We start from the raw sequence: 27,513 nt of genomic DNA, 5'->3' as shown, positions 1-27,513 counted from the left end.
CTTTCATCCAAGACAGCACATACTAAAGCTCTATAAAGGAGTTTCAGTATTTGACCAACAACTAAACCATTATTTCATTTTCTATGAGATTTTTTTAGATGTTCCATATTTAGTAATAAGAATATTATGATTAAAATTATGATATAATAATGACAGTTCTTATTAAATATATTTGGCTCTGAAGCTATACCATTGTACACAGCACTCACTTCACATACCTTATCTCATTATTCCCCCAAACAACTCTTTGTAACAGGTTCTTTCATTATCCACATTCAACAGATGAGGAAACTGAGCTAGTAAGCTTTGGAAGTGGGATTTATTTTCAACATCTTTCTAACTATAAGCCCATATTTTAAAACTCTATGGTATATTACCTTGGCATTTCTTCTTAAGAAGTAAGGGGAAATTCGCACCAGTAACATACCAGCTACATGTGAACTGGTATAAACTACACATTTTGATTAACTCTTGAAAGATCTTAATGAAGGATAGTATTGTCTCTAAATAGTTATAGATTTTAAATAGCTTCAAGGGACATCACAGAGGGATTCAGCTTAATCAGAAAATCAAGATGAACTTTGTCATGTTGCTACAAACATAAAACTGCTAGAACAGGGAATGATAATGACACCATACATTATATTTCCTGGGAATTATTAAAAACGAACCTCATAATGTAATGTTAATTTTATTTGTTTCAGATTGAGAGTGTACATTGCTGTTTTCATTCTCTTTCTATTTGTCATTCATTGCTCTTTTCGACACTATTACTACATATGCTATGTATCTATTTTTTTCCATTTCTTTTTCTTTTCCATAAAGTTTAACACAAGTAGAGCCACATTAATTTAGGCAGATTCTATTCACTTTAAAATCACTTCTCTTACTGTCCAGGATATTAGTAGAAATGTAGTATCCTCACATGGAATGGTCTTATTTTCTTTACCTACCCCCAATACTTAAAGATACTAGGGAGGAAGAGAGAAGGTATCAGAAGCAGCTTCAGAATAAAACTATAACTGAAAAATTTATCTGCTGAGATTTTCATTTATTCTGATTTCATTACTCAGGCATTCTTTCCACCCCAATTAAAATCAGGTAGTCATCTAGAATATTTGTTTGCTCATTCATCAATTATTTCATTCATTTTTTAAAAAATTCAAATTGTGTTATTTAAGAGGTTACTTATTCTCTGCACTGTACCATGTGCTGGATATAAAATGATAGACAAAAAGACTTTCATCTCAGGCTGTTTCAGTATTTCTAGATGTTTTCAGTTACTAGCAGGACACAAGCAGGATTGTTGACCTGATGTTTGCTGATGGTCCTGGTAGCATCTCTCAAAAAAACACTGTGTGTAGTTCAAGAAAAACATAATGAATACTCAAAAATTTTGTTTTGTCTTATGACTATATCGTTACTAACCATATGGCCTATAGAGAAATTTCTAACTACTCCAGCTTCCACTTTTCTTGCCTATAAAATACATGTAATAGTTACACTATTGAGATGTTGTTAGAAGTAAAGAAAATAATGCATATCAAAAGTTTTACACTGATAATACACAGAAGACAGTCAATAAATGCATTCATTCAATCACTCACTCACTTATTTAACAAATATCTCTTAAATGCCTACTTAAGTTCAAGGTACTTTGCTGGCTCTAGAAATTCTTTAAAAAGATGAATGTAGTGTGGCATCTGCCCTCCTGGACTCACAGTCTTATTAAGGAGGTGGAGATTCAATATGTAATTATGTGATAAATCATTTAATCTAGAATTGTGATAAACGCTAGTGTTAGCTAAAGTGATAGATAACTTAGATTAGGAGATAGGGGTGCTATGGGCTAAAGGTATGGGTCAGAGAAGGTTTCCTTCAGCAGTTAGAAGGAATATAGAGTTACAGAAGATAAAATGTAAGGCAAGACTTGATGGAGGATCCATTTGGCTCTTAGGTAGTATATTAGTCTTCAGTTGCTGCTGTGACAAATGACCACAAACTTAGTGGCTTAAAACAACACAAATGATTATAGATCTGTAGATAGAAGTCTGACACAGATCTCACTGGGCTAAAATCAAGGTGATTGAAGAGAAGCCAGTATGAGCATGTACTAATTATGAGGCTTTTATACTGGTATACAAAAAATAATGGTAGCCTGGTCTAGGGAGTGTAAGGGACATGAAGAAAATGGTTAGATTTAAAATGTGTTTAAGATGAAGCATCAGCAAATTTTGGTACCTTATTTTTTGGGGGTGAGTGTTGACATGAAAGGCGGTGTTGAGTATGAAACCCATATCTCTAATTTTAGCAGCTGGATAGGGGGAAAGTTTTAACACTGAAATATTGACCACTGGAAATGAATCACAATTTGGAGAGAATATAATAAATTCGAACATGCATATATTGAGTTTGACATGTCAGTTAGACCAAATGAAAATGTTATTTGGCAATGAGACATACTGGTCTGGAATCAAGGTTATTACTTGGAAGTTGTCAACATAATGATATCAAATGAAAAACACAGAACTCATTATGGTCCTCTACAAAGGAGGGAACAATTTGAGAGTAGAGAAAGTGTAGATTCCAAAATATCTATCGAACACTTAAAGCATGAATAGAGGAATAAGAGGTGTGAAAAGCTACTAATAGGTTGTAGATTTATAGGATAAAACCTGGAAGTAAATTTTGTTTTTAAAGAGAGAAAATAATCAAGGGTATGAAATGTTTTAAAGTTCAAGAAAGTTAATAAAAACCGAAAAAATCCCTAGTAAATATCTTCCTTCAGGCAGATTCTATGTAACACCTCCTGTGAGCCAATTTTGTGCCAAATACTAGTTAAAAAAAGATGAAAAAGGCATTAAAGCTTTATTTTATTAAATCACAGGCTAATGGGGGGAGTTTATTGAAATGGTTAGTTTAAATATAAAGTGACAACTGAGGTGAAGTTGTGCACATAAAATGTTATGAGAGTACAGAATAAAAGACATATTGCTGAAACTTCTGAAATTCAATAAAATGTAGTTTAGATTAAGAAAAAAGTGGTTTCTAGACAAAAAGATCAGCACTGCTAAATTTGTAAAGGAACTGTAACTGATTAAAATTGCCAGAAATGAGATTTCCAGATAGACAGAGGTAGGGAATGAGTTTGCATACTTAGGTCACAATATGTAGGACTTTATTCTCAAAACTAAGGAGCTTAAAGTTCATCCTACATGATAGAGAATGATTGACAGATTTGAACAGTTGATGTGAAATGGAATAGTCTAGCTGCAGTGTATAGTTGGCTTTCAGAAGACCCATCATAGCAAGAATACATAGGAGGTTCTTGGCATGATCCTGACACAACAATAGGGGAGCCTCAAAGAAAAAGAAACAGAATTTAGAAAGTTTTACAGATGAAAATCAGTAGAATGTGATTAATTACATTTGGAAAGAGGGAAAGGAGAGGTTTAATATGACTCTCAGTTTTCTGAATTGGGCAACAAGGTAGGAGATAGTTACAATCGATGAGGAGGAGAAAAAGGAGATCAAGGTTATTATGCAGTGAAAAATGAGGCCAGTTATAGAAATGTTGACTTAAACATTCCTACAGAAAGACAAGTTAGTATACAAGTTCAGTAGACACATGGACAACAGACTTTCAAGGGAGAAAACGGTGTTTGTGACAAGAATAAATGAGATCACCCAGAGAAAATATATAGTAGGAGAATAATAATGAGTTGAGTATAAAAACCCTGATGAACACCAGTGTTCAAATAACTTGTTGGAGGAAAAGATAGACAAGGAAGGAAAGGAGCAAATGATCAGAGAAATAGGAGGAGGATCAGTAAGAAATGGTGTGAAAAAGGTCAACGTAATAGTTTCAGAAAGAGAGAGTGGTCAGCAGTCTTTGCAGTGATATGAGGGGAAAAGAGACAAAAGGGGTACAAAATTCTGAAACATACTATTTCAGTCATCCCTCTGAGAACCTGAATAGACAATTGATTTGTGTTAAATTGACTGTAAAAAAATCTCCTGGAAACTGATGTTTTTATAACCAGTAAGTGCTTCAATTACAATAAACAAGCATGCAAGTTTTCAAGAGAAGAGCATCGAGTGTACTGTTTTGCCAACATTTTATAAGAGAAAGGGATAGGGCCCGAGAGATCTGATCAAGTCTTTGCAGTGAGTAGGGAAGTAGATGAGGCAAAGGTGGTGGGAGTCTTTTACCTAGATCTCAGAAAGACAGGTAGTAAATTGTTTTACAAGATGCAACTAAGGAAAAATCAAGGATTTTGAATCAATGCTATAACAAGCTAGAAAAGAAGCTGAGCAGATGCAGAGATTTACAGTAAGTGATGATAAGTTGTGTTTGAAAAGGAGAAACAACAGGATTCCTTTGAGTTCAACGCTATTATGCTTTTCATTTAATACCCATAAAACAATTGTCAGGAAAGAACCACAATCAATGTTGGCACTAATTTGAGCCCTTGATGTTGGCAGCATCAACGTTGTGATTGATTGAATTAATTCCAGTTAGTCTGTGTTTCTGTGTACTAGTTCATCTTACATTATAATATTGTGCTTCTTATTTTAAATACCATATGGATCTATAAAGTAACTTAGTCAATAGCTGTTCTCATTTAATAAGGAATAAGAGAATAATGATGTGCTTACAAAGATAACAGAGGCATTTGATGAGGATGGGTATCATGTCCTGGGAATCTACTTCTGAGAAAGTACTTAAAAGACTGTTTCTCAGAAAGGAATAAGAGAGAGGCTGGGGGAGTGATCTCAATAATCCTTATGCAATGAGTCTAAGCTGGAAAGGACAATGTGAGTAAAAGTCAAAAGGATAGAAACCAGGAAAACCCAGAGAGGTAAATTAGAGAATTTCCATGGATATTAGTGAAATTCAAAACTCACATATTTTGTTCTAAGATGGGTGTCTTTTCTGATACTCTACATTCATTTTTTGAATTTGCATCTTAAAACATTTTTGTAATTATTACTATATTTTAACATAAAAAATGCACTCTTTTTCAAATGGTATGAGTTAAACAAGGTAAGATTCCTCAAAGCTGTTCCTGCCCTCCTCTTCCATAAATCTGTAAACGGCATTACATATACCCAGCTGATTAATACATCTTAGATATGCCCTCATTTTGTCTTTTCTACAACCCAATCCAGTAACTCCACTCATGCATTTTTATTCATTCATTAGAAAGCCTACTTTGTACCAGGGACTATCCTAAATCTTGGGAATTCAGCAATGAAAACATAAGTCTCTGTGGTTATACATTTATATTCCCGTAAAAAACTAGCAAACACACAGACACATAAATACCTAAGACATGGCTGGTGATAATAATGATAAACAACTTTTAAAAAGTAATATAAGGATATTGTTGGTTGGGTGGGAGGTGATTTTGACAGTGGTAAGAACAGGTAAAGCTGTTTGCTGAGGTGGTGCTCAAGCAGGGCCTATATTCTGCAAGGGAGTAAGTCAGAGAGATATCGGAGGTAAGAACTTTTCAGACAGAAATAAACGTGCAAAGGTTCTGAGGCAGGAGTGTGCCTCATCAGCCAGAAGAAAACGAAGGAAGCCAGTGTGGCTGGAGGGACACCATGGTGGTGGGGTAGGCACAAGGTTAATTCAGGTAAGGCGTGGCAAGAGGTAAGGACTTGAGATTTTACTGTGTGTGAGAAAGGAAATCATTGAATGATTTTAAGCAGAAAAGTGATATGATTTGAATGATGGTTTTAAAGAACATTCTCTGGTTACTGTATGACAAATTCTAGATGGGCAAGAATAGAAGTAGAGAGTTCAGTTTTGGCCTCTAATGTAATAGTTTTAACATCTTTCCAACAACTTTACATGCAAAGTACCTCCCTATTCTTACTTATTACCAAAATCTCCACACCTACCACCTTGGCTAAAGTAAGCATTAACCTCTCCCTTGAAATAAAAATCAAATACCTTTTCAGTGAGGTACAAAGGGATATGGTTCCTCTGTTGTATTTATGGATGCTCCTATGTGTGTATGCATGTAGGTAGGTAGATAGGAAACATGAGTTTTCAATTATTTTCTCACAGAGCACCTTAGCTCCAGCCACCTAGGCACTGATTCCCTGCAGGATGATGTGAGGATGTGGTGTCACTTGTACATGCCCATAGAGTTTGTACCACAGGAGAGTAATCTCAAAAATACAAAACTGGAACCTGGCACATCTGTTCCTCCTCCCCTCAGGAGAGAGGAAGAGATACTTTGCAACATAAACAAATCCTCTCTGGGGAGAGGAAGGAACGCCATCACCCTGAAAAGTAAACAGGTGACTGATGAGAGATAAGACTTAATATCATCTTGGAGACCTCCATCTTTAGGGTCGTTGTTCTATTATTCTTTAACCCAGATGTCAATGCTCTTTGCTCAGAAAGCCCTGGCCATGCAGAAATGTGAAAATATTCATGGAGCTTTGTTTCCTGCCTACATCTTTGACTACCTTCCTTCTCTATGCTCCAGCCACAACTGCCATACAGCTCCTTGGTTCTGAGGGCCTTTGCCATTGCTGCCCACTGCAGGGGTGCTCTTTCCCTGGGCCTTCCTGTGGCTTTCTCCCTGATCTCATTTAGATCTCAGCTCAAAGTCAGCCCTTCAGAGAAGTCAACACTGTTTGCCCAATCTAACAAAACCCTTTCAAAGACTACATTTCCAATCCTGCTATATTATATCACTACCTGAAATTATATTATACATTTTCGTTTACTTAATTGTTTGCCAACTCTAACCATGTAAGTTCTATTGTAAAACAATTTTGCTGTCATAGTCATATTTATATCCTCATGATTTTGAAATATTAACTGTTATAATGATCAGCTCCAATGTCTGAGTTCTGTCATATGTTAGACAATATACCAGAGTCTGTATATCTGGGTTTTTAAACAAATTGTCACCACAAACCTATCAGGATATCAGTGGTGATACAACTTTGCAAAATCAAGAAAATGAATGCTTGAATAACTCTCTTAAGTGAATTGACCAGAATGTGAAAAGTAGGATAATTACTTAGTTATTCTGTTAGGCCATGACGTCCTCTATTAACATTTGATTATACCTTTAAAAATACTCAGATATTTCTCTATCCATTTATCTATGTCTATATTATAATATCTAATATGTCTATCTATCTCTCCCTATAGAGAGATATATAAAAATATAACTTATATGAGATTATCATACAGATGCTATCTTGAGACTTTATTTAATTTTGAGCATTTTTCATACCATTATTATAAAATATACAAAATAACTGCAGAATATTTAATCATTGTTGTGAAACTTAATTTAACAGATATTTTTCTTTGATATTTGAGATGTTTTGCACAAATATTCATCCACACCTTTGTTTGGTCCAGTTGCATGAAGACCTAAAATAAACTTGGCTATCAACTTATGCTCCCATACAACTTTTTAATTTTGATTTTTTTTTCATTTTAATTTACTTTAGAGCAAAAGCATCAATCAGCAAACATGACCATACCAATCTGTTTGATGGCTATATTTCTCACTTTAATTAATAGTTTAGTGTTATACTTTTATACAGCCTTGAGTGTATTATTCAGATATCTGCCTGCCTTGAGCCAGGGTAGAGAAAAATGCCATTTACTGTGATAGAGAACACAGCACATAGGGTAAAAGAAGATACATCTGACAGAAACCAAAATGGCATTAGACTGGGACCTATTAATTTTGAGATGCCTTAGGGTGGTAAGTGAATACATGACAAAGGCAGTTTGATATATAATTCTGGAGTTTAGGAGAAAATATGGAACAAAATATACATTTATTAATCATATTGATATTAATTAAAGACATGATAAGCAATAAGCAATCAATAAAATTAAAATATTTTCCATGATTACCCATGGGAAATGCACAGAATAAAAAGACAAATTCTATTACAAAATATTGAGAACACTAACATGTGTGGCATAGAGCTGGCAATAGATAAGCTCAAAGATGAATAAGAGCAACAGCATGAAAAATAGGGAAAGGCAATGAGAGTGACTTCACAAAACAAGGGAATAGACTATTTCAATATTAATGGAGTATCAGAGAGTGTAGAATATAAAGAGTCAAATTAGATAAGGACTGACAAGTGTCTAATGACCTCAGCTACAAGGATTTCTATACTGATCTTGACCACAGCCATTTCAGTAGATTGAATGAAGTAGATGCTAGACCACAGTGAGTTAAGGAGTAAAGATGAAAAAATAACAAAGTAGTAGAAGTAATTTTTTTCAAAAAATTGCCTGTGAAGCGAGAGACTAATAAACAGAGGAAGGACTTGGGAGTGTCAGAAGAAATGGGGTCCAAAGCAGAGTCAATGAAATAACTTTAAGTTGAAAAAGGGACACTCCTTTTCTAGCAGGAAGGAAGGAAGAACAAATGAATGTGGCACTGAAAATTAAAGACAATGGTATAACAGTCTGAGGCAGGAGAGTATATATAGTAAATACTGTGGGCTGGATTCTATTACTCTATAAACTCAGCATATGATTAAATAAACTTTTTTTTTTGACCTTCAGCCAAATAAAGCCCCAAGACATTTATGCATAAACAGCTAAAAAAAAAAAAAAGTCTACTCTATCCTATCCTTGTATAGTTGATTTTCTAAACTTCTGTGTTGTGTAATGTAAGAAACATAAAATCACCTGGAGTCAATCAAAGCTGGCTTTCTTCTCTGACTCCAAAGTTTACAGTTTGTGTCTTCCGTTGTGATACAAAGATTCATTGAAAATTAAAATCATATTAGCTACATCACTTTTTTTGTAAGTGGCCAGATAATATTTTAGGGTTTGCTGATCATATGGTCATTTGCAACTACTCAACTCTTCCATGTTAGTATGAAAGCAATCCTAGAAAATACAAATTAATGGACAAGGTGGAGGTCCAACAAAACTCTGTTTACAAAAACAGGTGACAGACTGGATTGGCCCTCAGGCAGCATTTTGTTAACCCCTGACCTACAACATGATAATTAAAATGAGATCAAATATTTCCACCTTAAAGAATGGTGCTTAGCATATAATAGAAGCTCAGGAAATATTAGATATTTTAATATGGTTCACTATATTTGAGCTTTTCAGTGTCTTCAGAAAGGGAAACAAGGGGGGGGAAATTAACATTTTAAAACCAATTATTTCGAACAGCACATTTCTACTTCTGTTGCGAATGTGTTTCTGATATGCTACAAGATATTGCTCTGGGTTCAATTTCACCCTCATTAAAATAATTAAATGTTATTTTTAACAATTAATATTCATCTATAGCAGTTTTAATTATGCATTTGTTCTTATTTGGGGGCATTAGTATTTATTCATTGAGCCAACCCCAGGAAACTCTCTGTAGTGACTACACAAGACAGCAAGAACTCTCTGCTCATGTTGAATCATCTCGTTTATAGATGGAATGTATGCTTATTTCCTTTATTACTTTTGTTAGTATCATTTTTAACTGGTATCAGGTATTACAGAATGTAAATATGATTGATTTTCTTAATCTCGTTATTTGCAGTCTTTTACTTGAATGAATGATTGATCAGTTTTTTGATTGTAACAAAGTGTGATTTTCCATGAAGTTTTTTAATGATTTAATTTTATAAATTAATATTGGTAATTTCTAAAAGCAAATAATAATGGAATATAATTATATTAAGTCAAAGATTAAAGGGAATTTAGCCATTTATAGATTTGGGCAAGAATATTACAATTATTTTGGCCGTACAAGTCATGTTTATACCTTACTTATAAAATTAATTTTAAAAATATTTTTTCTAAACCAATATTTTGTACCTTGCTTACAAATGTAGAGCTGGGTGAAAATTAGCCACAGAGGGTTTTCTCTTTGGTTTAAAATTTTTTATGCAAATTTCTAAGTGTATGCTAATATTTGGTTTCATCTTAAAGATTTATTTACAATGTCATATTTTATTTTCATTATTTTAGGTATACATCAGGGTTTTTATATTTATTACATATAGTATACCTATATCATATACATTAGTACAAAAAATATATATGTATATATAATATATTTTGAATTAATATTATAATTATATGTGTGTGTGTGTGTATATATATATATATATATATATATATATATATATATATACTGTTTTAAACTCAACACATATTTATTGAATTATTGTGTGTCAGGAAGTGGGGAAGATTACTTACAAGACAGAGAGATTGAGATAAAATCCCTAACATCAAGAAAGTTACAAAATGAGCAGAGAGGCTAACACATGTATACAAATAATTGAGAAAAGGATATATAGAGAGATATAGACAGAAAATGAGGTGGGGATTTAAAAGAGAAAATAAGCACATCAAAAAATAATGATAGTGATAATTGTGTTAATAATAGTCATACTAATAATAAGCACCATCTATTATTCTATGTATTATTATGTCCAGGCATTTTACTAACCACTATCTCCAAGTCTATGGGTATATATTTTAAATTTTTAATTAATATTATAATTTTATCTAATTACATTTTTGCTATTTAAGTCATTTAATGTCATTTGTTTAAAAAAGTTTCTGAGTTTGAAAACTATCCCAAAATACAGTTTAAAATGCAATTTTCAGGAACCATAAAGTTCTAGATTTTCTCTAAGTATTTCATACTCAAATACATTTAATCATAAAGATATTTATTTTCCCACTATAATGAACAGCATTTTGATTAAATTGGAAAGCCATCAGACTCACAGTGTACTATCGTACTAAAAATACTTTTTTTCAGTCACTTATTAAGAAATATAATGAGTATTATCTCACATATGATTTCTCGTACCCTATTGATTATTTCTCAGCCTATCTTATTTGCATGGAAGAGTTATCAAGTGAAGCAAAAAAGACAAGCAAACTCTGCCACATCTTCTCCCCCAAATATCTATTTTGCAGGAAAAAATGTTGAAAATAATTAGTTTCTGCAAGTGTGTATAAGAAAAAAAAATCTTTAGCAAGATTAGTTAAACAGTAACAAGTCAAACTGTGCTCTGTTTAACAAATGATTTATAAATACATATATTTACTGTGAGAGAGGACTATTAAAACTAAAATTTTCAAAGGTATTTAAATGCATTAATATTGACTCATATTTGATATCAGATGCTACTCTGATGAAGTCAGGAAGTGTAAAACAACTTTAAAAAGTCATGAAATTTAATTTGTTATTTAAAACTAATCCATAGTTATAAAATGGCTTATTGATCCATTGCATTAGCTCTTGCTATTTTACTGAGAATATTTAAGTTTTGGAATACCATGACCATATTAGTAACACCCTATCTGTTTGGTCATTAGTTAAGACTTGGCATCTTCTGTACACAGTGATGTATATGCGTTCACCTAAGGAAAGATTTGTGTGTCTAGTCCTAGCTCTCCAATTAATTTGGAGAATTTAGGAACATGATTTAATAGATATGGTTTCCAGTTTTCTAACTGTAAATGGAGGAGTTGGCAATATATAAGTTATTTTTTAAGCTCAGATCTGAAGCTACTTTGGGGATTTCTCACAATCAAGCTGGATTTCTCACAATTTCAGCCCAATCAAGCTGCCACAGGAAGGGAACATGGATGAGGGAGGCTGAGCACATTCGGATGCTCTACACTGTCTCAAATTAAAGCACAACCTTTACCCACTTTATTTTTATTTATTTATTTATTGACATTTATCCTGCTTGGTGTTCTCTGAGGTTCCTGGATTTGTGCTTTGGTGTCTGACATTGATTTTTGGAGGATTCTCAGTCACTGTTGTTTCAAATATTTCTTCTGTTCCTTTTTCTCATCTCCTTCTAGTATTCCCATTACACATATGTTACACCTTATGTAGTTGCCCCACAGTCCTCGGATATTCTGTTCTGCTTTTTACAGTCTTTGTTCTCTTTGCTTTTTGCTTTTTGAGGATTCTAGTGATATATCCTCTAGCTCAGAGATTCTTTCCTCAGCTGTTTCCAGTCAACATTAACCCATCAAAAGCACTGTTCATTTCTAGTATAGTGTTTTTGATCTGTAGCATTTCTTTTGTTTATTTTCTTAGGATTTTTATCTCTCTGCTTACATTGCCCATCTGTCTGGCAACTGTCTACTTTATCGATTAGAGTGCTTAGCACATTAATCATAGTAATTTTAAATGTCTGATCTGATAATTCTAATATCCCTACCCTGTAAGGTTTTGATGATTTCTCTCTCTTCAATTTGTGTTTTTTGCCTTTTACTATACAGGCATACCCTGGAGATATTGCAGGCTCTGTTCCAGACCACCGCAATAAAGCAAATATCATGATAAAGAAAGTCGCGTGAATTTTTTGGTTTTCTAATACATATAAAAGTCACGTTTGCATTGTACTGTCTTGCCTCCATGTTGCTGGCTGCTGACTGATCAGAGTGGTGATTGCTGAAGATTGGAGTGGCTGTGGCAGTTTCTTAAGATAACAATGAAGTTTTCCATGTCAATTGACTCTTCCTCTCATGAATAATTTCTCTGTTGCATGCAATGATATTTGACAACATTTTACCCACGGTAGAACTTCTTTCAGAATTGGAATCAGTCCTCTCAGGCTCTGACACTGCTTCGTCAACTAAGTTTATATAATATTCTAAATCCTCTACTGTCATTTCAACAGTCTTCACAGCATCTTCACCAGGAATAGATTCCATCTCAAGAAACTGCTTTGTTTGCTCATTCATAAGAAGCAACTCCTCATTCCTTAAAGTTTTATCATGAGCTTGCAGCAGTTCAGTCACATCTTCAGGCTCCGCTTCTAATTCTAATTCTCTTGCTATTTCTACCACATCTGCAGTTACTTCATCCACTGAAGTCTGGAACCTCTCAAAGTCATCCATGAGGGTTGGAATCAGCTTCTTCCAAACTCCTGTTAATGTTGATATTTTGAATTCTTCCCATCAATCACAAATGTTCTTAATGACATATAAGAATGGTGAAGCATTTCCAGAAGGTTTTCAATTGACTTTTCTCAGATCCATCAAAGGAATCATTATCTATGGCAGATATAGCCTTATGAAATGTATTTCTTAAATCATAAAGTTTGAAAAAAAATGACTCCTTGGGCTTCCCTGGTGGCGCACTGGTTGAGAGTCTGCCTGCCGATGCCGGGGACACGGGTTCGTGCCCCGGTCCGGGAAGATCCCACATGCCGCGGAGGGGCTGGGCCCGTGAGCCGTGGTCGCTGAGCCTGCGCGTCCGGAGCCTGTGCTCCGCAACGGGAGAGGCCGCAACAGTGAGCGGCCCGCGTAGGGGAAAAAAAAAAAAAAAAAGACTCCTTGATCCATGGGCAGCAGATGGATGCTGTGTGAGCAGACATGAAAACAACATTAATCTCATTGTACATCTCCACCAGTGCTCTTGGGTGATCAACAGTAATATTTTGAAAGGAATCTTTTTTTCTGCGCAGTAAATCTCAATAGTGGACTTAAAATATTCAGTAAACTATAATGTAAACACATGTGCTGTCATCCAGGCTTTGTTGTTCCACTGATAGAGCACAGGCAGAGTAGATTTAGCATAATTTTTAAGGGCCCTAGGACTTTAAATGTGGTAAATAAACATTGGCTTCAACTTAAAGTCACCAGCTGCATTAGCCACTAACAAGAGGTTCAGCCTGTTCCTTGAAGCTTTGAAGGCAGCCATTGACTTCTCTTCTCTAGCTATGAAAGTCCTAGATGGCATCTTCTTCCAATATAAGGTTGTTTTGTCTACACTGAAAATCTGTTGTTTGGCATAGCCACCTTCATTAATTATCTTAGCTAGATCTTCTGGATAACTTGCAGTTTCTATATCAGCACTTGGCTCCCTCATCTTGCACTTTCACGTTATGGAGGTGGCTTCTTTCCTTAAACCTCATGAACCAACCTCTGCCAGCTTCAATGTTCTCTGCCATAGCTTTCTCACTTTTCTCAGCCTTCATAGAATTCGAGAAAGTTAAGGCCTTGATCTAGATTAGGTTTTTGGCTTAAGGGAATGTTGTGACTGGTTTGATCTTCTATGGAGACCACTTAAACTTTCTTCATATCAGTAATAAGGCTGTTTCACTTTCTTATCTTTCATGTGTTCATTGGAATAGCACTTTTAGTTTCCTTCAAAACCCTTTACTTTGCATTCACAACTTGGCTAACTGATGTAAGAGGCCTAGCTCTTGGCCTGTCTTGGCTTTCTACATGCCTTCCTCACTAACCTTAATAATTTCTAACTTTTGATTTAAAGTGAGAAACATGCGGTTACTTGAACACTTAGAGGCCATTGTAGAGTTAAAATGGACGTAATTTCAATATTGTTGAATCTCAGGGAATAGGAAGGCCAGAGGAGAAGGAAAGAGATGAGGGGATGGGTCAGTGGAGCAGTCAGAATATACACAACATTTATGGATTAAGTTTTCTGTCTTATATGGATGAGGTTCATGGTGCCGCAAAACAATCATAATTGTAATATGAAAGACCACCGATCACAGATCAACATAACAAATAAAATAATAATGAAAAAGTTTGAAATACAGGCATACCTTGTTTTGTTACACTTTATTGTTTTTTTTGCACATATTGTGGTTTTTACAAAATGAAGGTTTGTGGCAACCCCGAGTCTAGCATGACTGTCGGCACCATATTTCCAACAGCATTATTTCTTAATTAAGGTATGCATGTTGTTTTTTAGAAATAATAGTGTTGCACTCTTAAAATACAGCATAATGTAAATATAACTTTTTTTAAAATTAATTTATTTATTTTGGCTGCGTTGGGTCTTCGTTGCTGCACACGGGCTTCTCATTGCGGTGTCTTCTCTTGTTGCGGATCACAGGGTCTAGGCACATGAGCTTCAGTATTTGTGGCGCACGGGCTTAGTTGCTCCGTGGCATGTGGGATCTTCCCAGACCAGGGCTTGAACCCGTGTCCCCTGCATTGGCAGGTGGATTTTAACCACTGCGCCACCAGGGAAGTCCCTAAATATAACTTTTATATGCACTAGGAAACCAAAAAATTCCTATGACTAGCTTTAACGTGATACTCACTTTATTGGGGTGATCTGGAACCAAACCTACAATATCTCCAAGGTATGCCTTTATTACAAGAGTTAACAAAATGTGACAAAGAGACTTAAAGTGAACAAATGTTGTTGGAAAAATGGTGCCAATGGACTTGCTAGATGCTGGGATGTCACAAACTTTCAATTTGTAAAAAAATCAGTATTTGCAAAGCACAGTAAAGTAAAGCGCAATAAAACGAGGTATGCCTGTCCCTGTAATTTTTTTTCTTGATAGCAGAATATGATTTACTGTGTAAAAGGACTATTGTAAATAGGCTTTTGTAATGGGGTGAGGTGTGAGCGGAGGGGAAGAATGCTATAGTCCTGTGATTAGGCCTGAATCTTTTAGTGAGCCTGTGCCTCTGGACTGTGAACTTCACAAATGTTTCTCAGGTTTTTTTTTCCTCCCCACTTGGGTGGGACAGGGTGGCTAGAGCTGGCTGGAGTTGGACAGTTCCATTCTCTCAGGTTAGGCTCTGACAATACCCTAGCAGTTATGGCTTTTGTTAACTAATTTCTCCTGAGGTTAGGCCTTGCTAAGAACAGAGTACTCTACCTTATTTTAAAAGTTTCCTTTCTCCTCCTTCTGCTAAAAGGATGACGAAATTTTTCTCCAATATTTACTGTCGGAACCTAGTTGAGTTCCTGAAGGTAAATCTTGCAATATTGTGGGACTCCTTATTACTGGGTACCCTTGGAGTTTTTAACTCTCAAAGTGGTCCACACAGAGCCTCCAGCAATAAGGAAATTACAGTCCAGCTTTTTCTACCTTGGCCCTTGTTCCTCAGCTGTTTCTGCTCCTGAATCTCCACTCACTAGTTGTTCTGTGTTTGCCTGTCTTTCCAGTCTTGGAGCCAGTGTCTTGCCCTGTGTCCGCCCCTCTTACAAATCCAGGAAGAGTTGTTGATTTTTCTGTCTGTTCAGCCTTTTCGTTGTTTTTAGGACAGAGTGGGGGCTTACATGTTCCTTACCTGGGAACAGGAGCTGGAAGTCCCTTTTCTCCCCTCTGCAAGTTGGGCTTCAATTTCTCCAAAGAAATATTTCTGCTGAAAACAATCAGTGATGAAAATGTTCTAAAATTGACTGTAGTGATGGCTGCACATGTCTGGAAAACTACTAAGAACCATTAAACCGTACACTTTAAATATATGAATTGTATGGTATGTGAATTGTATACCAATAAAGTCCTTAAAAACAATTGTTTGAAAACCTTTCTCTTCAGTGAACATTTTGAACTCTTCTACCACTAACGTTTTTTTATTCAATATTAGTCATTTGGTTATAGCAACTTTTGAGGAGAAGATGATAAATGAACTTATGATAACAATAGGAAGATGTATGATCTTTGGATGAAAGAATAAATATTCATGCAGTCTATTATACTGAGCCTGCCTAAACATCTCCTATCCCTAGCTACACAATGCAGTTCTTTGCCCCAGCACATCATGTCCTCAATCAGAAGCTTACCTTCAACCAGTGCATCCCTCCCCATTCTTCAGGTCCCAGTTTATAAACCATCCTCCTCCATAACACTGACCTCTATGAAGAATTCATCATTCACTTTAGCATATGCACCGATGTTCTCAGAATTATGTGATTACACATCCAAATCAGTAAAATATTGTTGTTTTCACTCCAGTAAGTGTATATTTATTTATGTAAAAATTATTTTTACCTTCTGTACTAGCTACAGTAGAAAATTAGAAGCTACATTTCTGAGAGACTTCTTAATATTTTGAAAATTTTAGCCCATTTCCTATTGGATCTAACTGGGTTATGATTTACTCTGTGATTTGGTATATAGTAGGCTTTTATCAGATGTATAAAACATGTCAACTCTGTTCTTTCCTATTCTTTCACCTGTGTGTATATAACTAGAATTATCCTTGATCTAAAATGTCTTTGGAAATTTTTTTTTCATGTCTCTTGTCCATAGTATAGTGGTTTTTGTTTTTTTTGCTTGTTTGTTTTGTTTTAGTTTAATTTGGAAATGGCCATGAATCTGAAAGTACTGAGGAAAAGGAAAAGTGAGAGCATCCCACACCCTCTCTACTCTTCCCTTAGATTAACTCACATATGATAGCTGTCATGTTACAGTATTGGCAAAATTCACAGTATTATTAAAGCTTAACTTCTTTGTTAGCAAACACATTTTTTATAACACCTTCTCTGTCACAACACATTGTTTTTTGTATGCCCTGGAGTCCGAGAACGCTACTTTGCATCCCTCTTGTTATTACTTTCTACCAATATACACATCTCTTTATTTTTATTGTTTTAGTAATTGTTTTATATGTGCAGCTCACCTTTGACCTGTAGACAAAAGGTGGCTTACTAACTACACTGATGGTCTAGTGAGCTTCTCATTTTTCCTAAGCAAATTTAAGCCTGATCATGACATAGCTGCCCACTTGGTAAGGCCTATGGATATGTAGTTAATGATCATACAATATTGGTGCACTTAATCTACTCAGTTCATGAGTATTCCTTTGAACACAGTGCCAGGACATCTTGAAAGAGTCATTGAAAGAAATAATATTTTTGGATGGTTTTCTAAAGGAAGCACAATTCATCATTTCACATATAATAATAACCATTATTTTTGCTGTTTTATGCCAAATTCTAAGCCAAGCATATATCATTTAATTCCTAGAACACCTCTAATAAGTAGAACCTATTATTATTCTTATTTTTAAAACTAAAAGCAACAGCAACAACAAAACACCAAAAACCTGTGGTTTCTAACCCCTTACTCTCTGCTCTGTGCCAAGGGATCTGCTGAAAGTAGATGCTGAGTTTTCCCCCCTTAAATCTACTTAGTTCTGTATTTATTATCAGTATTTTTCTAGATAATGTTTATCACACTAAATATTTGATCCAAAGCATGTGTACCCAAGGGGAAATTCCTGTTCCCTTAAAGCCCTGGAAGTAGAGCAGTTGAGCTTCTCTTAGGCCACAGCCCATCTTGGTTGTGTAGTTGTTCTAATTTTACAACCATTTTATAGCATGTAATTGATCCCATTTCCTTCTCTTTGTGATCTCTGCTAGAAATGTCAGTGTGAATTTTCATGTCATACCAAGAAAATAGATAGGCAATAAAGGCATGCAACTTATTGTTCAAACCTCCCTCTTGATCTTATCTTCTTTTTCTCTTTGTTCTACTTGATGTCATCTTTTAATTTCTTTGTTCATCTTGATGTCATCTTTTTCTTTTGCTCTTTTGATGTCATCTTTTAATTTTTTACTTCATCGTGAATTAAATATATTTCTAAAATAGCATTATAACATTGTTTGGAATAACACATGATATGCATACATATTTCTGTCAAGATATTAGATAAAATCCCATTTAAACAGTTACCTCTGACATATGGTTGTTATTTTTTCACCATTTCCCCATGAAAATTGTAATTGCATAATATGGGACCTTATAGCACATTTTAAATTTTTGTATAAATTACAGTAGGCAATGGATTATGTTATTTAAATTTCCTAGGTAAATGTATTCTCTAATTTCTATGTTTTTCTATGCTGCACTTTCCCAACAAATAAAAATAAACCTTTATTGCCTTTTTTTCTGATTATAAAACTAGTAGGTAAATAGTGGAAAGTATAAAGAACAAAGTGACAATAATTATAGTATATTTAATTTATCTATAGCTAACATGCTCACCCAGTGATTTTCTGTGTGTATGCATATATGTATATGTATATACACACATGAACATATACATACACTTTTATATCTGCACTGATACCTTTTTAAATTTCTACGGTTTGTAGTAAAATTGCTGTCCCTTTAGGAATCATCAGTTAACCCTGAGATTGTGAAGAGACACCAATCTTTCCTTATAAATAATAGTATATCTTCCTATCACATTTCTAGTTTGGTCAAGACCAGCACACCTACTCAGGAAGGAAGAAGGAAGGATGAGGGCAGGGAGGAAGTTATGCATTTTCACAAGGGATCTGTTATGTAATTTTCTCTGACAAATACAACACTGTGTCTTCTAGAATTTTGCAAGAAAGGCATTTAGCCCAGTCAGCACTGCTGTAAATTTCTAAACATCAGCTAGACAGAATTGAATTCAGTCTTTTATGTGCCTTGGGATACATCCAATACATTTCAAATTTTCCTCAGAAATCCTGCTGACTTGGAGCAGGTGTGTCTTAAAATAACAAGAACTCATCAAGGCATGATTGTTATCATTCTGACGGCTTCATCTTAATCCCTTCCTGTTGTGCACACCTGGTCACATAAGCACTGTGCACTCTTTGGAGCGTGCAACAGGCAACCCCAGGGAAAGGTAGTTTTTTGTTTTGTTGCAGATGAAAAGAGATCATTGTATTAACAACTGATGATGGACATTGATAGTAGAACTGAACTAAAAGGATTTTTCAGAAGGAGCCCACCTGTGCTTAATTTGCTGTAACATCCTCGGTTAAGTGTCTTTTTAGAATAACAGGTGTGGATTTGCTCAATATAGAGGCATCTCCTAAACCCTGTTCTCATGACTAATTATATAATTATTTTCTTTTAAATGGAAACACACGAAGATCTACTCAGAATCAACACCAAAGTTGTTATTGTCAACTGTTTATTTTTCGTTCTGATTTTAAATTATGTAAGCAGTTTTCCACAATTCTCTAATCGTGACATGAAATTTGATTAAGTACTATAGCAAATTTTGAAAAACAATATCTTTTTATGATGATATATAATTTTTAACTTGAATTGCTTTCTCTGTAAAGGAAATACATATAAAATTTGTCTAAAACATAAAACCATAATTTTATCACATAAAAGAACTTAGTACAGTGTATCCACATGGAATCCATAATTAAATATCAGTTAATTAAAGTAGGGCATTAATTCACTGGATTTATAGATGATATCAGAGATAAGGAAGTAAATTTGGAGAATTGTATCTCTCTCTATTAGCTAGTGTTAAACACTTTAATCCTATTTTTCACAATTTTCCCCTTCTCTGTTGATCTAAATTAATGTGAGCCTTCTGTGTTTGAAAACAGTAAAAATAGTTATATCTAAATACTTTTTAGATTGAATATTCCTTACATTCCAGTCATTTAATTGCAACTGGGGTGTGTGTGTGTGTGTGTGTGTGTGTGTGTGTGTGTGTGTGTGTGTGTGTGTTGACAGCAAACATGTAGTCAGCAAATAACTTCAAACCCAATCTGAGCACTTTGGGAACAAATTAGAGTAACAATAATATCAAAGTGAAATATCATTTTTATTTATATAATAAATACTAAAATAGAAGTGTGCTGGTGTCATGGATAGGAAAGGAAGGCTTCCTACAAGGGTTGAAATAGGAGGGTTGAAGAAGTATAGAAACATACGGTGGTAATAGGAGGGAAATAACTCACCAGTGGATTTCTACTTACCACTGTATGAGGGGATAATAAGAAAGGTTCCATTGTGTGATAGGATGACCAATATATTCCTTGATGTTCAGAATGTAAATTACATTCTCAAGGCTACCAAAAACTTGGCGAAGTATGGTAAAAGCAAATGGTTAACTTTATTAGCTGCTTATAGTTGATGAATTAAAAAGGTTTAATAAAGGTAGAAATTATATTCTATTTCAAATTGACTTAATACTTTGGCAGTGGAAAGAAATTCCCTATAATACCTTTATAGAATAGTACATGTACTTTAGGATCTACCAATATTGATTAGAAATTTTAAGTCACTCGGTAATTACATCAGAATTGAATAGAACATTGCCTATTGGTCAATTCAAATGATATTTAGTCTGACTAAAACATGATAGATGATAGAAAAAATCTTGAAGAGCCAATGTCCCAAATTATGTCTTGTATTTCCTACATCATTCACGTGTGTCCATGGCATGTACTCTCTTTTCTTTGACTTAATTCACTTTACACTTATTTTGAGAGTTACAGATATTGCTACGGGTATCAATAGCACATTCCTTTTAACTGCAGATTAGTATTCCATTTGTGTATCCATACAAATATGTATTTACCACAATGTGTTTATCCATTCACTTGCTGATAGACTTTTGGGTTGTTTTCAGTTTGAGGATATTACAGTACAGCTACTATGAACATTTATGCAGAAGTTTTTATGGACATATGCTTTCACTTCTCTTGATTAAATACCTAGGAGTGCAATGGCTGAGTTATATGGTACCTGTAGATTTAACTTTATATTAAACTGCAAAACGCTCTTCCAAAGCAGATATATCACTTTACTTTCTCACCAGCAGTGATTGATTTAGAGTTTCATTTCTCCACAAATTGCTAACTCTTGTTATTGTCAGTCTGTTTTTAATTCTAGTCATACTCTTAGATAATTAGTAATATCTAATTATGGTTTTAATGAAGTTGATTAATGATGACTAATGTGGTTGAGCATCCTTTCTTATTAGCCATTCATATTGCTTTCCTATCAAAGCATCTGTGAAAAGCTTTGTCCTTTATATTTACAGATTCATTTAGTGTTTTATCTTAGTATTGAGATATAAGTAGTTGTCACTTACTGTCAATACAGGTCATTTATCAGATATGTGTTTTGCAAACATTTTCTAAAAGTTTATTGTTTACATTTTCTTAAAATAACTTCTGGGGAGCAGAAATTTTTAATTTTGAAAAAAATCATTTTACTGATTTTTATTTTATGGTTTGTACCTTTTATTTCCTATTTAAGAAATATTTGACTAAATCAAGTTTGTTTGCATTAAGAATCTATAATTTTATCTTTTATATTTATTTTTATGATACATTGCAATTTACATACACTAAAGATAAGTCTAAATTCATGTTGTTTTATACATGGATATCCCATTAGTCCAGCACTGTTTGTTAAAATGGCTATTTCCTCATTAAATTACCTTGCCATTTTGGTGAAAATTCAATAGGCCGTATGTGTTTGTGTTTATTTATTGGACTCTTTTTTCTGTTTCACTGACTTATATAGCCACATTTAATCCACCCTTCATTCATGTAGTGTCAAATAGTAACTCCTGAAATTAGGCATATAAATTCTCCAACGTGTACAACTGGCATTCTAACCTATGACTTAACTAACTTACAAGATCTAGAAGCTTATTTGTGGATTCTTTAGGAATTTCTATACACATAGCCATGATGCTTATAATAAATTCAGTTTTACTGGTTCCTTTTTCATATGTGTGAAAAGTATTTCTTTCTCTTGTCTTACTGCAATGATGATACCTCAAGTACAATGTTGAAAAGAAGTGAGACTTTAGATATCCTTGGCTAAATCAAGGAAAAGCATTCAGTATATTGTAAATAAGTAGGAATTTGACTGTAGGCTTTTAGTAGATGCCCTTTACCAGTTTGGGAAGGTCCCAATTTTTGTTGTTATTGTTTCCTGAGAAGTTTTAATCATGAAAGCACTTTGAATTGTGTCAAATGCTTTTTCTGCATCTGAGATGATATGGATTTTATTTTTATTAATATGATATAATACATTGCTTGATGTTTTTAATGTTAAACAATCCTTGGATAAATATTATTCAAAGTATTTTACCCATTATATACAATTTCAGATTTGATTAACTAAAATTCAGTTTAAATGTATTTTTAGATCTATATTCATGAGCATTTTTTATTTTTGGTCTCACCTCTTCCTTATGTGTTTGGAGGAATTCACCAGAGAAACTGTCTGGGGCAGTTTTGCTTGTGAGAAGGTGTTTCACCTATATACGTATATTTTTAAATGGACATAGAGCTATTCAAGTTATCTGAATAGCCCCAGTTAGTTCTGGTAATTTGAGTTATTCAAGATACTTGTTTATTTTATCTAAATTATTGATCTCAAAAAGACAGATTCTAGTTTCACCATATTTTTCTATTGATTTTCATTTTTAATTTTATCTTCATTACTTCTTTTCCTTCTGCTTACTTTTAGTTTCATCATTTGCTTTCTAGCTTGTAAAGATGTGTTCACTCATCATCTTTTCTTATCATTTTCATTTCTAACATGAAACTTTAAATCTATACATTCCCTTGAGCTCTTCTTTAGCTGTTTCATGTAAATTTTGATGTTTTGTTATTATAATTTCTGTTTTCCCTTTTGATTTCTTCTTTGACCCATGAGATATCCAAAAATGTGTTGATAATTTTCCAAATATTCACAGATATTCTTAATATCTTTTGGTTATTGATTTTCAATTTAACCTTTTTGTGGTCAGAAAACATACTCCGTACGACACTAATTTAAAAAAAAATTGTTGAGACTTTTTTGTAGTCTAGCATATAGTGTATCTTTTTGAGAGTTCCATGGACATTCTTAAAAAATGTGCATTCTGTTATTGTTGAGTGAACTATCATAAAAATGTCAATTAAGTCCAGTTGATGATATTGTGGTTCAACTTATATTTCATTACTTATTTTCTGTCAACTTATTTCATCAATTAAAGAGAGAAAATTATAAAATCTAACATTAAACTCCATACATGGATAATAATTCAGTGGAAATGCTTATTGTTTCTTAGATGACCAGATAGGCTTTAATCTACCTAACATGTTTATTAAACCTAGTGTCCCCTAGAAATCTGAATTTGTGATCCCTGTAAGAGAGTCCAGTGATTTTTTTCTCACCCTGGGACAGATATAAAACTGTGATAAATCAGTCAATTTACTTGCTACATGTCTTGTGGTTGCCCCACAGAGGGTAGAGCCAAATTCCACCCAAAATTTGATTTAGATATTAAGAGTGATGATGCCACACATGCATGAAGAATAACATGTAAAGGTTTATTATTCATATCATGAGGTTTTCTGTAACAAGCAGGGCAGATACCCAAACTGGTCTGAAAATGGCTTCAGAGAGCAAGGTGGGACAAATGGTTAGCGGGTGTGTCTGCGGTGACGGTTACTGCTCCAGGCCAGGTATTACCTGGTTTGAACTTCCCTCCAGACAAAAAGAGCCAACAACACCCAGGCTATCTTTTTTGGTTTTCCCAGATGTGGGCCAAGAGGGGGAGAGAGTGAAGTGGGGCTTGAAAGCTCTCAGCAGTTAAACATGCAAATGGAGACAGACTATTTATTACACTACATATTACTCTGTTATAAACCGGGCAATTCCACTCAACAGAAAGTAATTTCAATCTATCAACAGCCAGTGTACTGTATACCTCATTTTATTACAATAAATATCTTTTGTTTCATTCCATGTAGGCCTAGCTTTAGAACCCAGACTTTAGGGTTTTATAACATGAAGTGCTACAATGAAAACTTTAAGGAAAAACTGAACTGATTACTAATTTTGGTAATATATGGCTTTTCTAATTTAGAGGAGATAATTAGAGCTATCAAATATTTTAAGTCTATGTTTTGTCAGGCAACTGAAAATAAAGGACATTGTCATGGTAAATAACCTGACCTTTAATCAGAATATTTTTGTTGTTTGAAATTTAATACAAATGAGCTGTATGACCTTGATCAAGATTAGTTTCTGTGTAGGATGTGTTCTTTATTTGAGAACTTATGATTAAAGGGACAACTATACAAAGTTAGCAAAAGTTTATATGAATTAAAATTTAATAACTGTATGCCCAACACATAGACCTAAAGCTTTGAAAAAAATGAGAGAGGGAAATTAATATGTTTTCTTTGGTTATTTTCAGAAATACTCTAGTGAATAATTTCAAGTGAACATAACATGATTTTCAGAAAGTGGGACGTATAATGCAGCAAGTAATTATAGGCAGGTTAAACGTTCATTAGCTATGGGGAAAAACAGTAAAAATTACTTTCTTAGCTATTTTGAAGAAATAGCTCAGAAAGATGATCTAATTAGAAGTAATCAAAACTGATTCATCAGAGTGGAAAGATTGTTCTTTAAATTTTGCTATAGTTATTTATATTGAAAAATATAGAATGATGGCTATTTTCCTTGTTGAGTATTTCAAAATATTTTGAAAAAGCTAGGGTGAAAATCTGCTCAAATACAAGTGAGAAATATTGATTAAGAATAAGAGAATAGGACTGGTTTTTCAGTTTTAATTATTGCCACAGAATATTTCAATGATTTGATTAGTAAACAATATACAAAAATGTCAAATTTATACCAAAATCATTAGAATTAATGGCATTAAATTTAGGGACTTTAAATTCTTCAGTTGATTTTTCTAGTACATAGATTTCAATGTAATAAAAATGTAGAGTGATAAACTTAGGGAAAGATACAAAATAGAAAATGTGTGCTAACCAATAATGGAAATATTATATATGCAATTGGTGTTAATTTCCTTGCCCCATTCCAACCACTTGAACACCTCAGCCGCTCTGTAAAGCATTACAACTGTAAAGATCACTTTTTCACCATGAGTACAGTAAGAAAATTATGATATCCCAGTACAACAATATGACCATTCCTCACTAAAAAATATATTTTTTCCTGTGTGCGTTCTTCCAACATAGAAATAAAAAAATCACTAAGATACAAGATAATACAAAACTTGAGCAGGGAAGGGGTATGGATTCATACTGCATCAATGAAAAATGTCAGGATTGAAAATATGGTACCGGGGCTTCCCTGATGGCGCAGTGGTTGGGAATCCACCTGCCAATGCAAGGGACATGGGTTCGAGCCCTTGTTCAGGAGGATCCCACATGCCACAGAGCAGCTAAGCCCGTGCGCCACAGCTACTGAGCCTGTGCTCTGGAGCCCGTGAGCCACAACTACTGAGCCTACATACCACAGCTACTGAAGCCCTCGTGCCTAGAGCCTGTGCTCTGCAACAAGAGAAGCCATTGCAATGAAAAGCCCATGCACCACAACGAAGAGTAGCCCCTGCTCACCACAACTAGAGAAAGCCAGTGCGCAGCAACAAAGACCCAATGCAGCCAAAAATGAATAGATAAATAAATAAATTTTAAAAAGAAAAAAAAAAAGAAGCTACCATTTTGAGTTATTCTTACCTATCAGTTCCATCTATAGGCAACTGAATTGAAGAAAACAAATGTATGATAAAAACAGGACTTACAGTGTATTTATACTGGAAAACTTGATGCTGGTTTCTCCAAAGAAAATGTTGAGTAATAATGATAACATTCCAGAGGGAATAGGAAGGCTTTTTCAAGAACAATATAGAAGCTAGTTATGGTCATTACAATGGTTAAAGTGTCCTGTTTAATGTCAACATTTCATTTAAAATTAAGTGAATGATGAACTAATTGCTCCAGTGAGTAAAATTGTTGTTTAATTCTCCCACAGGAGGGAGCAAAGAAGTGGATATAAATAAAGTGGGAAAACAATCATAACTCAGAAATGTGAAATATAAGTTTCCTCCAGAGGCCCCTCTTTTGTACCTGGGAACTTAAGGCTACTTGGTCTTGAGATCACCATGGGAACACCTTTATAAAGTGTGATGAGTACTTACTAATAGGTCTTATGGGGATGCTCATCTGCTTAGGATTTAAGAAAACAGTGAAGGTAATCACTAAGAATTCATAAGAAGTATGTTTTCCAATCCATTACCTGTGATTTTCTTCAAAATTACAAAATCATCTCTGCAATGTAGGTCAGTTAGGTGGATTTCTGATGATCAGATAAAGCACTGGAAAATTGAATAGAAGCCTTGAAAATTGAAGAGGAAATGTGATTGTCTTTTCCTTTTTTGTCTTTCTCCTTTAACTGAATAATATGCTTCATTTAAAAATAAAAAAGCCTGCATTTGAGATTATTTCACTACCTTAAAATGAAAATAATTAAATAGCCTTACTCAAAGTTTACATATTGTTCTTAATAATGCTAATAGCTTACATTTATTGATCTATTACTTGCTACTTATCTACACTCTTCTAAGACGTTTAAGCCTCACAACAACCCCATGGAATAAGTTCTGTGTTTATCTTTATACAGCTAAGTAAACTAGGATTCAGAGAAGTTAAGCTACCTCCCAAGGCCAAATAGTTTGCAAATGATAAAGCCTGGATTCAAACCCTAGCAAATTTACCAGCAAGTCTAGGTCTTTAAGGACTTGACTTCTCTACTGATGCTTCAGTCCAGTCTGTTAAATAACATGTATCAAAAATGTTTAAGGTTAATGCTAAATTAAGAAACTCTTTACTTTTCAATTAGATAATAATAAGCTGTATTTAGTTAAAATATAGAGAAATCAACTGGCTAAACTTGGCAATCAATAGTGCCTGTCCTTGTTTATACAAAAAAAATGTAGTGTGCTTTCTTAATAAATCTGTATATTTAATATCACATTGGACATTACTTGTTTTGAAACTACCTCTAATTAAAACTACCTAGAGAGCCAAAAATTCCATAGGAATTCTACAGTCATTCTTAAATCTTTTCCTTCTTCAATTTCTCACTCACAAACTATGTGCCAAGCACTTTGCTTCAATTAATCTTTGAAGGTGATGATGAAATAAAATTGGGTTACCTCTTAAG

General features: G+C 34.1%; 1 pseudogene; it reads right to left on the bottom strand.

Moving 5' to 3' along the window:
- Window positions 1-12,384: 12,384 nt before the first annotated feature.
- On the bottom strand, window positions 12,385-14,313 carry LOC137223000 (tigger transposable element-derived protein 1-like; annotated as a pseudogene).
- Window positions 14,314-27,513: the final 13,200 nt, after the last annotated feature.

This window comes from Pseudorca crassidens, chromosome 4 (genome assembly GCF_039906515.1).
Source record: "Pseudorca crassidens isolate mPseCra1 chromosome 4, mPseCra1.hap1, whole genome shotgun sequence".
Taxonomy (NCBI): Eukaryota; Metazoa; Chordata; class Mammalia; order Artiodactyla; family Delphinidae; genus Pseudorca; species Pseudorca crassidens.
The sequence above is the reverse complement of the archived record's forward strand: the minus strand, read 5'-3'. Positions and strand labels throughout refer to the sequence as shown.